Source organism: Myxine glutinosa, chromosome 7, assembly GCF_964187855.1.
Source record: "Myxine glutinosa chromosome 7, kmMyxGlut1.1, whole genome shotgun sequence".
NCBI lineage: Eukaryota > Metazoa > Chordata > Myxini > Myxiniformes > Myxinidae > Myxine > Myxine glutinosa.
This window is the reverse complement of record NC_136267.1, coordinates 133,292,664-133,305,868: the sequence shown is the minus strand read 5'-3', so window position 1 is coordinate 133,305,868 and position 13,205 is coordinate 133,292,664. Positions and strand designations below refer to the sequence as shown.

The 13,205-nt window shown below is 37.9% G+C and overlaps 1 protein-coding gene across 1 annotated transcript in view; it reads right to left on the bottom strand.

Moving 5' to 3' along the window:
- Positions 1-13,205, bottom strand: part of LOC144893007 (uncharacterized) — an 812,187-nt gene that overhangs the window by 332,396 nt on the left and 466,586 nt on the right. The gene's annotated exons all lie outside the window — the stretch shown is intronic.

Sequence of the window (13,205 nt, the reverse complement as noted above, 5' to 3'; positions counted from 1 at the left end):
AAGTTAAATTCAATAGATGTAAATAATTTTTGGAGAGACGTTCTACGTTATGTAGTAAAAAAGAATTTGAGGCTCACACGAAAGGAAAATATAAATATATTTTTGTGAAACAAGATGAGATACTAAATGATATTTTTCAAAAAATAAATACAGGAAATGAATGCACAAGAAAGAGCAAGAAGATTTAAGGAACATCAGAAGTTAGTTTCAAAAGTTGTAAAGCAACAGGAAGGCATAAAGAAGAAACGCAGATAAACTAACAGGTGAAAAAGCGTTTCAAAGAAAACAAGAGAAATTTTTTAAACCGCTTTTAAAAACTTCCCAACAAAAAATGATTTGTCTACAGTTCCTGCAATAGAATGCACTCCAAAAAAAACTTCAAATGCTCAAAGATTTTAGTCAAATGACGGAGCAAGAACTTGGAGATATAGGAGAATTAGAATATGATGATAAAGGATTATTTCGACAACTTGAGGAGGTAAATCAACCTCCCAATTATATTGTGGAAGCTCTTCAAAACAATGAATATTCAACGGATTCAAAAACCAGAGCAGGTCTCATTCCAACAGAAGAACCAGCACAGTTCTATCTTGTAAAAGAAAAGGTATTGATATTGTCGCACGAACCCTTCCAGTTAATACCAGGGCTCGCGGATGGCTCAAATGGCTTTAATGGAGGCGACGATCAATCCAAATTGGCGACGATCAATTAGCTTTCTTCCAAATGACCCATCACAATTAGTTAATAGGCTATTATTGCTGTTAGGTAGTAGGAAGGCTGGGAACAATTGTTTTAATGAAGCCTCAGCCATTTTAGATCAGTTGATGAATATGAAAAGAATTAATAAATGTCAATACAAAGATATTTTATAACATATTAAATAAGATGAGAAGCACAATACGTAGTTTTAATTTCACGACGAGTGATTACACAGCTTCATTCCCCTACCCACTACAACTTGACCACACAAAAGAATATGAGGCATCTTTATTCTCAATGAAAACTTATAATACCTTGTTTAATATACAACAACAACAACAACAACAACAACAACAACAACATGCATTTTAAGGCCATTTTCCCTGCGAGAGCGGGGGTTAGCCTTGCGGTCCCCATGACAATCACCATTTTGCCCTATTTTCTGCATCTCCCCTTGTTAACCCCCTTGCCCGCATTTCTTCTTCCACCATCTTTAGCCAAGTCTTTCTCGGTCTTCCCCGTCCTCTACTTCCTTCTACATCAATTTCCAACACTCTTCTCAACCAGTCACTTTCATCCTTCTTCAACACATGACCAAACCATCTCAACCTGTTCCTCTTCACAGCACCAATCAGAGGCTCTATTCCCATCATCTTTCGCAATTCATCATTTGTCTTCCTCTCTCTCAACGATACTCCACACATCCACCGAACTATTCGCATTTCCACCCTTTCCAGCCTTTGTTGCTGCTCTACGTTCATTACCCATGTCTCGCTCCCATAAATCATAACACTTCTCACACATGCAGAGCTTTCCCTTTAGCTTCAACGACACTCCCCTCCTCATCAGCACGCCACTCAGTTCCCGAAACTTCTTCCATGCACATCTCACTCGAGCAACCGTTGCTGAGTCTGATCCACCTTCTCCATTCAGCACGTCTCCGAGGTAGCAAAATGTTTTCACACCTTCCAGCTTCACGCCATCTCCAAGATCCAACTCAACATTTCCTCCATCTGCAGCTCCCTCTGTGCACACCTTACATTTGAATGTAGCTGCCACACTGGTTAATGACCATCTCAGACCACTACATTTTTGATGAACCCACTCAGCGCACTTGTACATTGAATGGAGTTCACTCCGACACCCTTACTGCACACAGCACACGGCCACTTCCCAGTTCTTTCCACCTCACCACATGCTTTACCACTTGCAATCACCTTCGTCTTTCCGATATTCACCTTCAGACCTTTTGTCTCCAGACATTCCTTCCACTTGTTCATCTTCTCCTTCAGTCCATCCATACTTTCCGCAATCAACACCAGATCATCTGCATACAACTCCCACGGTAAACCCTCCTTTACGTTCTGAGCCAGCACCTCCATCACAGCTACAAATAGTAGTGGACTTAGTACCGACCCCTGATGCACTCCCACCTTCACCTCAATCTCCCACTGTTCCTGTCCTTCGTCCTTACAGCTGTGCGCACTCTTTTGTACATTGCCATCACTACTCTGATCAACCATTCCTCCACTCCTAACTTCCTCAATGCCCATGTCACTACTTCGCGTGGAACCCTATTGAATGCTTTCTCCAGATCAACAAACCCAAGAAACAACTTCTTCCTCTTCTCCATGTACTTCTCCTGCAACTGCCTCACAATAAATAGCGCGTCTGTCATTCCTCTTCCTGGCATAAATCCAAACTGCATTTTGTCAATCTTCACTTTCTTCCTTATCCTCCTCTTCAAAACCCTTTCCAATACCTTCATTCCATGCTCCAATAACTTTATCGCTCGATATGAGCCACACTCCAGAGGGTCACCTTTCCCCTTGTATAGAGGGACGAGGTTACTCAGTTCTCAATCCACTGGAATGCGGCCTTCTTTCACCACCAGATTACAGATTTCTGTCATTCTCTTCACACCCCAACTTCCTGCTGCCTTCAACATATCTCCCACAACTCCCGTCGGCCCTCCCGCTTTTCTACTCTTCATTGCTTTTATCGCTTTCTCAACTTCCTCCTCAATTATCTTCTCTACTGGTCCTAAAACTGGGTTACTCTATGTTGCCATCCCATTCATTCTCTGCATTCAACAGCATTTCCATATATCTCTTCCATCTTCCTTTAATTCCATCTGGGTCCACAATGATTTGTCCCACTTCATCCTTCAAGCAACTCACCCCCATCACATCACACCTCTCTTTCGCTATCTGCTTTGCAATCCTGAATACCGCTCTCTGACCCTCTTCCGAATCCAAGCGTTCTCCGAACATTTTCCGACATGCCTCCTGCGCCTTTGCTACCTCTTTCTTTGCAGCCTTCTTGGCTGCCTTATAACTTTCATGCTATGCTTTTTCTGCCCCCGAACCCTTTGCATTCTGCCACTCCTTGAACTTCTTCCTCTTCTCGTCAAGCCTCTTTCCAACTTCATCATCCCACCACCATGTTTCCGAGTGCCTCGGTGGTCCTTTTGTCCATCCACATACCTCACCAACGGCTCCCAAAAAAAAATCTTTCATTGACATCCAACTACTTTCAAGCTCAACCACATCATCCTCTACCCTACTCAGCCTCTCTTTTAATGCCTCCCTCACTGTCACCTCTTTCAACCTCCACACCTTCATTCTCGGTTCGTACTTCACCCGCCGAGCTCTCCTCGCACCTTTCACCCTTATGTCGCAGACAACCAAGTGGTGCTGTGAAACAGCCTCCTCCCCCGGGATCACCTTTGTGGCCCGGAGGTGCCCCCTTTCTCGCCTACGCACCATCAGGTAGTCAACGGTTGTCGTCGACCCACCTGACGTGTACGTAACAAGCTTATTATCCTCTTTCTGGAACTGAGTATTACAAATCAACAAATCAGCTCCATCAGCAAACTTCAAAATCCTTCCACCTTCTCCATTTCTCACACCATATCCGTAACCCCCATGAACTCCCTCAAAACCGTCCATACTCCTTCCCACATGTCCATTTAGGTCTCCTCCTACCACAACAACTTCCTCATCTTTCACATTTTCCATCAGTTTCTCTATTGCACACCAGAACTTGTCCTCTTCATCGCTCCGACCAACCTGAGGAGCATATCCCGAGATGACGTTCACCAAGAGCTTTCCAATCATCATTTTCACCATCATCAACCTTTTACTCACTCTAGTCACACTCACCACACTGTCTACAAACTCCTCAGAAAACATGACACCAACCCCAAGCACGCCCTCCGGGCACAAGGTACTGATAACACACAAACTTGTATTTCTGTCCCTGCCTACCCTTCACCATTCTCACACCACTTCCCTTCCATCTCGTCTCTTGCACCGGTGTGTACCCCGGTTTAATATCACAGAGAAAAACAACAAGTTTAGTTATAATTCAGGAAGTGGATATAAAACAATAACAGTTTCACCCGGAGCATACGAGATGTCTCAAATATCTTCTGAAATTGACCGTCTTATGAAAGACCAAGGTGATGAATCAAAAAATATTGCAAAAGATATTCAAAAACATACTTCAAAATCAACTATTAAACTTAAAAATAATTATAAAGTTGATTTCACAATTGAAAATTCATTCAGAGAGCTATTGGGTTTCTTTTCAAAAAAGATTGAAACTAACGGGACGTTTTACAGTGATAATGTTATTCAAATATCCTCTGGTATAAATTCATTGTGATTTGATTGATGGTGCTTGTAACGATGGAATAAGAACAAATACAATATTTTCATTAAGCGCATACTCAACCCCGATTGGTTATCAATTCAATATGGAACCAAAAAATCTTGTCTATTTACCTGTCAGGAAAAACCATATGCAGAGTAAATGTTAGGATAACCGATCAAGATAATCATATGATTTCCTTTAATGGAGAAATTATATCCATCAGAATTCACCTACGTGAAGTTTTTAAATAAATAAATAATGGTTATTGTGAGAAAACACGAGTTGGGAAAATATAAAATAATTACAGGGGGTGGGATGTTCCTTTCACCATACTATACGGGTGAAGGTATGTTTCTTGGCAGAGGATACTATAAACCGAAGAGACAACGGGGTGTAGGGCATAAATTTAGAAATAAAGGAGATGGGATAATTAATACTCTAATGGGTATTGGTTCAACCATTCTTAAACATAAAGACCGAATTGGTTCAACCGCTTCTGCCGTGGGAAATGTAGCAGGTGCTATAAAGAGGATAAAAGATGCTAAAAAGGAGTCTCATAAATTACAAGCAATCAAAGAAATTAAAAAAGGCAAAACTCAACTATCTTCATAAGAACGACAAAAAATCATTCAAATACTTCGGTCAGGGTTTCAAAAGTTTTAGCATCTTTTTTACTAAATAAATACAAGTATGGAAGCAATATTGATAGTATCTATGATTTGGATGATATGATTATCATTTCAAACTCCACTAAAAATGAAGACTATTTTAAGGTAAATGCTATAACAGGAACAGACTGGAATTCAAACGGAACAAAAAGTTTTGAAATAAATAATCACAAACTTACTTGAATCTAGCTGATAGTTTCTTGATGTGTTAATTTAAATTCACTAAGGCTGCCAATGACACTAATGCTACACTCGTAAATGATTTCTTCTGGAAAATGTTTGATAGTGTCCGCCTGTATATTGGAACACAGGTTGAAGCGATTGATTAATGTCTCTGCTACATCTGAAATGATGAAATTTACACTATATTCGTTTAGTGATAGAATGGGTAAGGGAGCTGTTGAAGGTTTTATTCCTGGTATGACAACGGGAACAAACGCAGACCCTGGTTATAGTCAAAGGAAGGCAATGTATAATGATGAAACAAAAGCAGAGAATAGTTTTACCGTAGCAGTACCTCTGAAAGGTATATTTGGATTTTGTGATTATGATAAAGTTTTGTATGGTCTTAAAATTTGATTTCAACTACAAAGGAATGATAATGTAAATAGATTGCTCGCTCCCTCGCTGTAAATAGATTGCTGTAAAATAGATATCTCGTAAATAGATTATGTTTTGGGACTGCTAATGCTCTTGGTGCTAACAATAAATTTGTTATTAATGATTTGTGTTGGTATATCAGCGAATATACTCCTAATCTTAAAACGGAAGAGCTGTTGAATAGAAGACTTAACTCAAAGAAACCGCTAAATGTATCATACCTTAAAAGAAGATGCCAACACGTTAAACTGGAATCCACTACCTACACTTGGAATTTAGGTGTTCTTCAAGGAAAGCCACGATACCTATGGCTCATTTTTAAGAAACCAGATGGAGATGAAGGTACTGATAAGAATAATGCGCTGAGTGATAATGCTAAGGTGAAACAACTTCGAGTTTCTCTGGATGGTACATTTTACCCGTGAGATAGATTGGAAATTGATTGGGAAAAAAATGATTATGCGGAAGCCTACAAGTCTTACCAAAAGGTGTGTGAAAGCAATGGTAATAAGGATCCCATTTTGGATATGACTGCGTTTAAAAGTCTATATACAATCTACGCAATTGACCTGAGTTCTCAAAAGGAAACAATAAAGTCTAATAGAGTGGATACTTCTCTATACATTGAAAGGGGGGAGAGTGAAGAAGTTAATACATACAGTCACGTGAAAAAGTATGTACACCCCATGTAAAGTTTTGACTTTTTCAACATATTTCAACATACAGCTATTTCATGTTAATTTCAACAATATTGAAAGATAAAGGTGATATAATATAACAAATATCATGAAACAATTACATTCCGTAGTCCATTGTATAATTTAAATAATAATAAATGCAAATTTCGTATGTGGAAAAAGTAAGTACACCCCTACATTTATCACTACTTCAAATACCTAAAATTAGAATCAGGTGCACCAGCTCAGGTGCAAATGATTAGAACATCGTTAGAGAGGATCTTGGAGGAACCTGTCTTATTTAAACCTCAGACATTTAGTTTGGCTTGCTCTTTGTTGTTGAAGTGTGTGGCGTCACCATACCTAGATCAAAAGAGCTCTCTGAGGCCTTCAGAAAGAAGGTTATAGATGCCTACGAGTCTGGGAAGGGATTTAAAAAGATCTCCAAACAATTTGAAATCAATCATTCGACTGTCTGGAAGATCATCTACAAGTGGAGAAGATTCCAAACAACTGCCAACTTGTTCAGGCCAGGCCGCCCCAGCAAGTTCAGCCTGAGAGCAGACCACAAAATGCTGAAAGAAGTCTCGAAGAACCCCAGAATGTCATCATGGGACCTACAGGTAGCTCTTGCCACTGTTGAGGTCAAAGTGCACGAGTCTACCATTAGAAAGAGGCTGCACAAATTTGATATACATGGGAGGTGTGCCAGGAGGAAACCTTTGCTGTCCAGAAAGAACATCAGGGCAAGACTAAAGTTTGCCAATGAACACCTAGGCAAAGACCAGCACTTCTGGAACAATGTGCTCTGGACAGATGAGTCAAAGGTCGAGCTATTTGGCCACAGTACCAGAAGACATGTTTGGCGAAAACCAAAGACAGCATTTGACCACAAGAACCTGATACCAACTGTAAAGCATGGTGGTGGAAATATTATGGTTTGGGGCAGCTTTGCTGCATCAAGGCCTGGGCAGCTCACCATCATATAATCCACTATGAATTCTTCATTGTACCAGAGGGTGCTTGAGGATAATTTGAGGCCATCTGTCGGAAAGTTGAAGCTCAACCAAAGGTGGACCTTGCAACATGACAATGACCCTAAACATACCAGTAAATCCACCAAGGAATGGCTGAAAAAAAAGAAATGGAGGGTTCTGGAATGGCCAAGTCAAAGCCCAGATCTAAATCCCATCGAGATGTTGTGGGGGGATTTGAAACGAGCTGTGCATGCAAGAAACCCCTCAAACATCGCACAGCTGAAAGAATTCTGCATGGAGGAGTGGGCAAAAATTTCTCCCAGTCGATGTCAGAGACTGGTAGACAGTTATAAGAAATGCCTACTTGAGGTTGTTTCTGCCAAAGGGGGCAATACCACCTATTAGAGCCAAGGGTGTACTTACTTTTTCCACATGCGAAATTTGCATTTATGTTTATTTCAATTATGCAATGGACTACAAAATGTAAATGTTTCATGATATTTGTTATATTATATCACCTTTATCTATCAATATTGTTGAAATGAAGATCAAATAGCTGTATGTTGAAATATGTTGAAAAACTCAAAACTTTACATGGGGTGTACTTACTTTTTTACGTGACTATGTTTAGTGTGCGGCTCTAAAAAGTGTCAATTCATTTCTAAGCATGAAAGTGGGGGAGATATACAAAAGTTTTTGTCAGGGAGTAAATTTACAACAACTGGAATTCCAGGGGAATTGCACCTTCCGGGGTATTCTTTCTGGCGTCCAGGAACAAACTTGTATAAAAGATTAGATGAGGCTGACAATCCTAAACCTTGGTCTAAACCTCTAAATCGGGTTGATGAAGTGTGTATGAAGCATGATATTGCTTATGGGAATACCACTACGTTGACTGAAAAACATAAATTCGACAGAGAAATGTTGTATAATTTGTCTTTGATGCAAAATCCAACGCTGAGAGAGAAAGTTGATAGGTTTATCGTGAAAAAATTGATAAGTGCTCAATTGAGGTTGGGATTTGGGGTTGACATTCCAGGTGTTTCACCCTCAAAAAACGATTAAGCTCTGATGATGACATCAAGACTGAGGAGCTTTTGGCTAATGAATTACATAGACCAGTAATCACAAAGTTTAAAAGAAGGAAGGTTTATTCTTAAGGCACCGACCACATCTGGTCCGCTGATTTAATTGAACTAAATAATGATAAGGGATACAAATATGCTTTAACCATTATTGATTTGAGGAGTAGATATGCTTGGGTTGTTCCTTTGAAAAACAACTCTTTTGTTAGCTTTCAGTGGAATATTTAGTAAAAGTAAAAGAAAACCAAAGAAGTTATGGACTGCTGGGGGAACAGAGTTCTATAACAAAATATTCATAAAACGTCTTAAAGATAATGGCATTAAATTATACAGCACCTTTAATGAAGGAAAGGCAGTTGTTATTGAGCGTTTTAATCGCACTTTGAAAGAGAGACTATATAAAAAATTCACACAACTCGGTTCTCAACAATGTGTACCTATAATTCAGGACATTGTAGATAATTACATTAATACAATTCATTCATCAACAAGAATTCACAATTCATTCATCAACAATTCATCAACAACATTCATCAACTCCTGGTGTGTACCCCGGTTTAGAATAGGTGCAACAACGAAAACCTAGCACAAATAAAGTCCACCGTAATTAATATGCCAAAAGTAGGTTCAAGCATATCATTTAAAGATTTCAACAAGACTATAAAACTTCCATTCGTGATATATGCTGACTTTGAAAGTCTCCTGGAAAAAATAGATACTGCTTCTCCAGACCCTATAGGGTCTGACATGAGTAAATATCAAAAACATACTCCTTGTGGTTTCTGTTATTATATCAAATCATCCGTAGGTGATGAATATAACAAGTTAGAGGAGTATAGAGGAGAAGATGCCCCAGAGGAGTTTGTAAAACGACTAGAAAGAGACTGTGTTCGATTAACCAAGATAATGAGATAAACCAATGTCCTTAACAAAAGAAGAAGAAACAGAATTTGGGCAGCCAAATGCCATCTGTCATATTTGTGAGGAGAAAATTGGTGAAGGCCTAAAGGTTAGAGATCATTGTCATCTCACTGGTAAATATAGAGGTCCGCTCATCAAAGTTGTAATATTAATTATAAACTCCCCTTTCATTCCAGTCTTTCTTCACAACAATGCACATTATGATACACATCTATTTATAAATGAACTTTCAAAGACATCTGGAGACATTTCAGCAATTCCTAACACAGATCAGGAGACATTTCAGCAATTCCTAACACAGATCAGAAATACATTTCATTCACAAAAAAAATTCAAACATCTCCTATAACTAATATAAGATTTGTTGACTCATTCAAGTTTATGACAAGTCCATTATCTAACTTGGTATCAAATATTAAAAACTTTCCGAGTCTTTCAGAGTATTTCACAAATCAAGTAGAGATTGAACTCTTATCACAAAAGGGGATATATCCGTATGATTATATGGACTCATTTGAGAGATTTAAAGAAACACAACTTCCCTCGAAATAAAATTTCTATAACGAATTAAATAAAAGTCATATAACTGATAAAGATTATACTCAAGCACAAAATGTTTGGATAAAGTTTAATATAAAGAAACTTGGAGAGTATCATGATTTGTATCTTAAAACTGATGTCTTACTATTGGCTGATGTATTTGAGACTTTTAGAAGCGTCTGTCATAATAAAAATTCCGATGGATTAGACCCCGCCCACTATTACACTGCTCCTGGTTTAGCTTGGAGTGCTACGTTAAAAATGACAAAACAGGATTTGGATTTGATCAGTGATGTAGATATGCTTTTGATGATAGAAAAGGCTAAACGAGGAGGAATATCTCAAGTATGTTCGAGTCCATATGCTAAAGCTAACAACAAATATCTTTCAAATTATGATGCTACAAAAGATAATTCATATTTGATGTATTATGATGCTAATAATTTGTATGGATGGGCTATGTCTCAAGCCCTACCTTATGGAGAACTTAGGTGGGTTAAAGAGAAAGATTATGAAAAGGTTTTACAGGATACCATTATCTCCACACACAAAGAATTGGATAAAGCTAAAATTGGATATTATTTTGAGGTTGATTTGAAATATCTTGAAGAACTTCATAATAAACATAAAGATCTGCCTTATGCTCCTGATAAAGAAAGACCAAGAAAAGAATGGTTAAGCGATTATCAACAATCATTTAATACAAAAGGTAAATCAACAGAAAAATTACTTACTACATTATATAATAAAGGAAATTATGTTTTACACCAAAGGAACTTGAGACAATGTTTATCAGCAGGGTTAAGAGTGAAGAAGATTCATAGAGTTTTAAAGTTTAATCAAAGACACTGGTTGAAGGAGTATATTGATTTTAATACAAAGAGAAGAACAGAGGCAAAGACAGATTTTGAGGACTTTTATAAATTGATGAATAATGCTGTATTTGGAAAGACGATGGAAAATGTTAGGAATAGACAAAACATAAGACTTGCTTCATCTTAGAAACAAGCAACAAAAGTAATAAATAGACCCAGTTTTCAAAGAGCAGAGGTGTTTTCAGGGAACTTTTGTGCTACCCATTTGGTTAAAGAAAGAATTGAAATGGATAAGCATATTTATATTGGAACATCAATTCTTGATTTATCAAAGTCATTAATGTATTATTACTTTTACAATAACTTAAGGAAGAAATATCAAAATGATGTTAATCTCCTTTATATGGATACAGATAGTTTTATTTTGAAAATTGATAAAGAAGATGTTTATTCAGATATGATTGATGATATTGATGTATACGATACAAGTAATTACAAGCCGGGTGATAAGTTGTTTTCTTCAAAAAATAAAAAGGTTATTGGAAAGTTTAAGGATAAATTGGGGGGTAAGGTGATGAGTGAATTTATAGGATTGAGGTCTAAGGCTTATGCTTATAAATATATTGATAATAATATTGAAAAGAGTAATAAAAAGTTGAAAGGAATAAAGACAAATGTTATTAAAGAAACAATAAACTTTGAAAATTATTATAATTGTTTAACGTTAAAGAAAGAAGAGTTCAGAAAAATGAATACGACAAGAAGTTATAAACATCAATTATATACAGAGGAGGTGAATAAGAAGGCATTAGGAGCTTTTGATGATAAGAGGTGTATTTTAGAAAATGGAATTGATAGTGTCCCTTATGGGTATACCCCCCACCGTTTAGAGGCCATTTTTCCCCGCAAAGCGGGGGTTGGCCTTTTCGGGGACCGTGGTTGTTGTTGTTTTTTTGGTCCCCTTTTTGAAGCAATGTTTTACGGCCGGATGCCCTTCCTGCCGCCAACCCTGTTTGTCGCCTTTTTACGATAAACAGGGAATTACCAGTGTACTGGTACTCAATTTGCCGACCTCGGAAGGATGACAGGCTGAGTCAACCCCCCTGGCGTTAATTCAGCAATCGACCGGGATTCGAACCCAGGATCCTTGGATCCTAAGCTGGCACCCTAGCCGCTAGCCCAACACCAGGGACTTATGGGTATAAGTATTAAGAAAAATATATGTGATAAGATAAAAAGGGGGGTTAGGGATTTTAACGGGCTACCGCGGCCTTTTTTACTAGTATATAAATGATAGAACCAAGCATTAACCAAACTAGAGTGGAGGTATATACAGCCTTGGTATATAAATGGAAAAAATCATGAATGTGAGAAATATCAAATAAGTATTATTGAAGAAATAACAGGTAAGGGGGAAGAGTAGGTAAAACAAATAAGCGAATAAATTTAAATACAAATAAGTTAAAATCTCTAAGAGGCAACATCCTTGAGTGGACTGAAAACTTTAATGGTTGCCAGGAGATTGAGGGGAAAATAATTTACTACGATCTCAAAATGATATGTGGCTCGGGAGGTGCTCAAACACGAACATTAAGAGAAGTTTATCATTTCATATCAGCTCAATGGCGATACCTAAACCGAGAGTTAAATTCTAATATAACATTTGTCAATATTCTAGATGGTGATTGTTCTTCTAAGATAATTAAATTATTACCTAAAAATGAAACACAAATATTCGTTGGGTCTCTGCATGAGTATAATGAAAAATGGGGGGAGTTAATAAGTTAAATGCAGGGAGAAAAGGGTGTAATTTTTGAAGCCTGGCATTTCAAGCCATGGGCAAGGTTTAGGGAAAGTGGGCGGGGCTTAGTAAAAAGTGGGTGGGGCTCAGGAGGGAGAAAAGGGGTGTAATTTTTCAAGATAGGTGGTTTGAGCCAATAAGTTTCCATACTTTTCCCCATTGGCTTCAATGTTAAATTTGAGGTGAGCTAGAACCTATGAGTAGTAGTTAGGTCGATTGAGGATTTAATATTTGGAAATAGGTTGTCCCAAAAGAGGGTGAAATCTGGTTGAAAATCCAGTTATTAAGTTTTTTTTAGCTCTTTCCCCATTGACTTCAATTTTAAATTATATGTGTTTTAGTAGTTGGTAAATTAGCTTCGTAAAAAGTGGACGCAATTTTTTGAGAGAAAAAGGGGTGTAATTTTTCAAGAGAGGGGGTGTGAGTCAATAAGTTTCCTTAATTTTCCCCATTGACTTCAATGTTAAATTTTATGTGTCCCAGAACCCCCCTTTTCCCCCTACTCTCGTCTAAACTATCTCTACCCCACCGACATTACAGTATTTTGGGTCTTGGTGGATTTGAGGGTCTTGGGGGAATTAAAGGGTCGTCAAAGGTCTGAGGGGTCTCAGCAGTCTAAACGTAATTAAGAGGGTTAATTAAGAGGGTGTTAATTTTATTTGATTTGAAGAAGACGTTTTCATCGCATACGTTTTTGCTCTATTATAATAAGATTACAAGGTCGAAAAAATTATTCGAGTCCAAAATGAAAAACAGCTCAGCAAA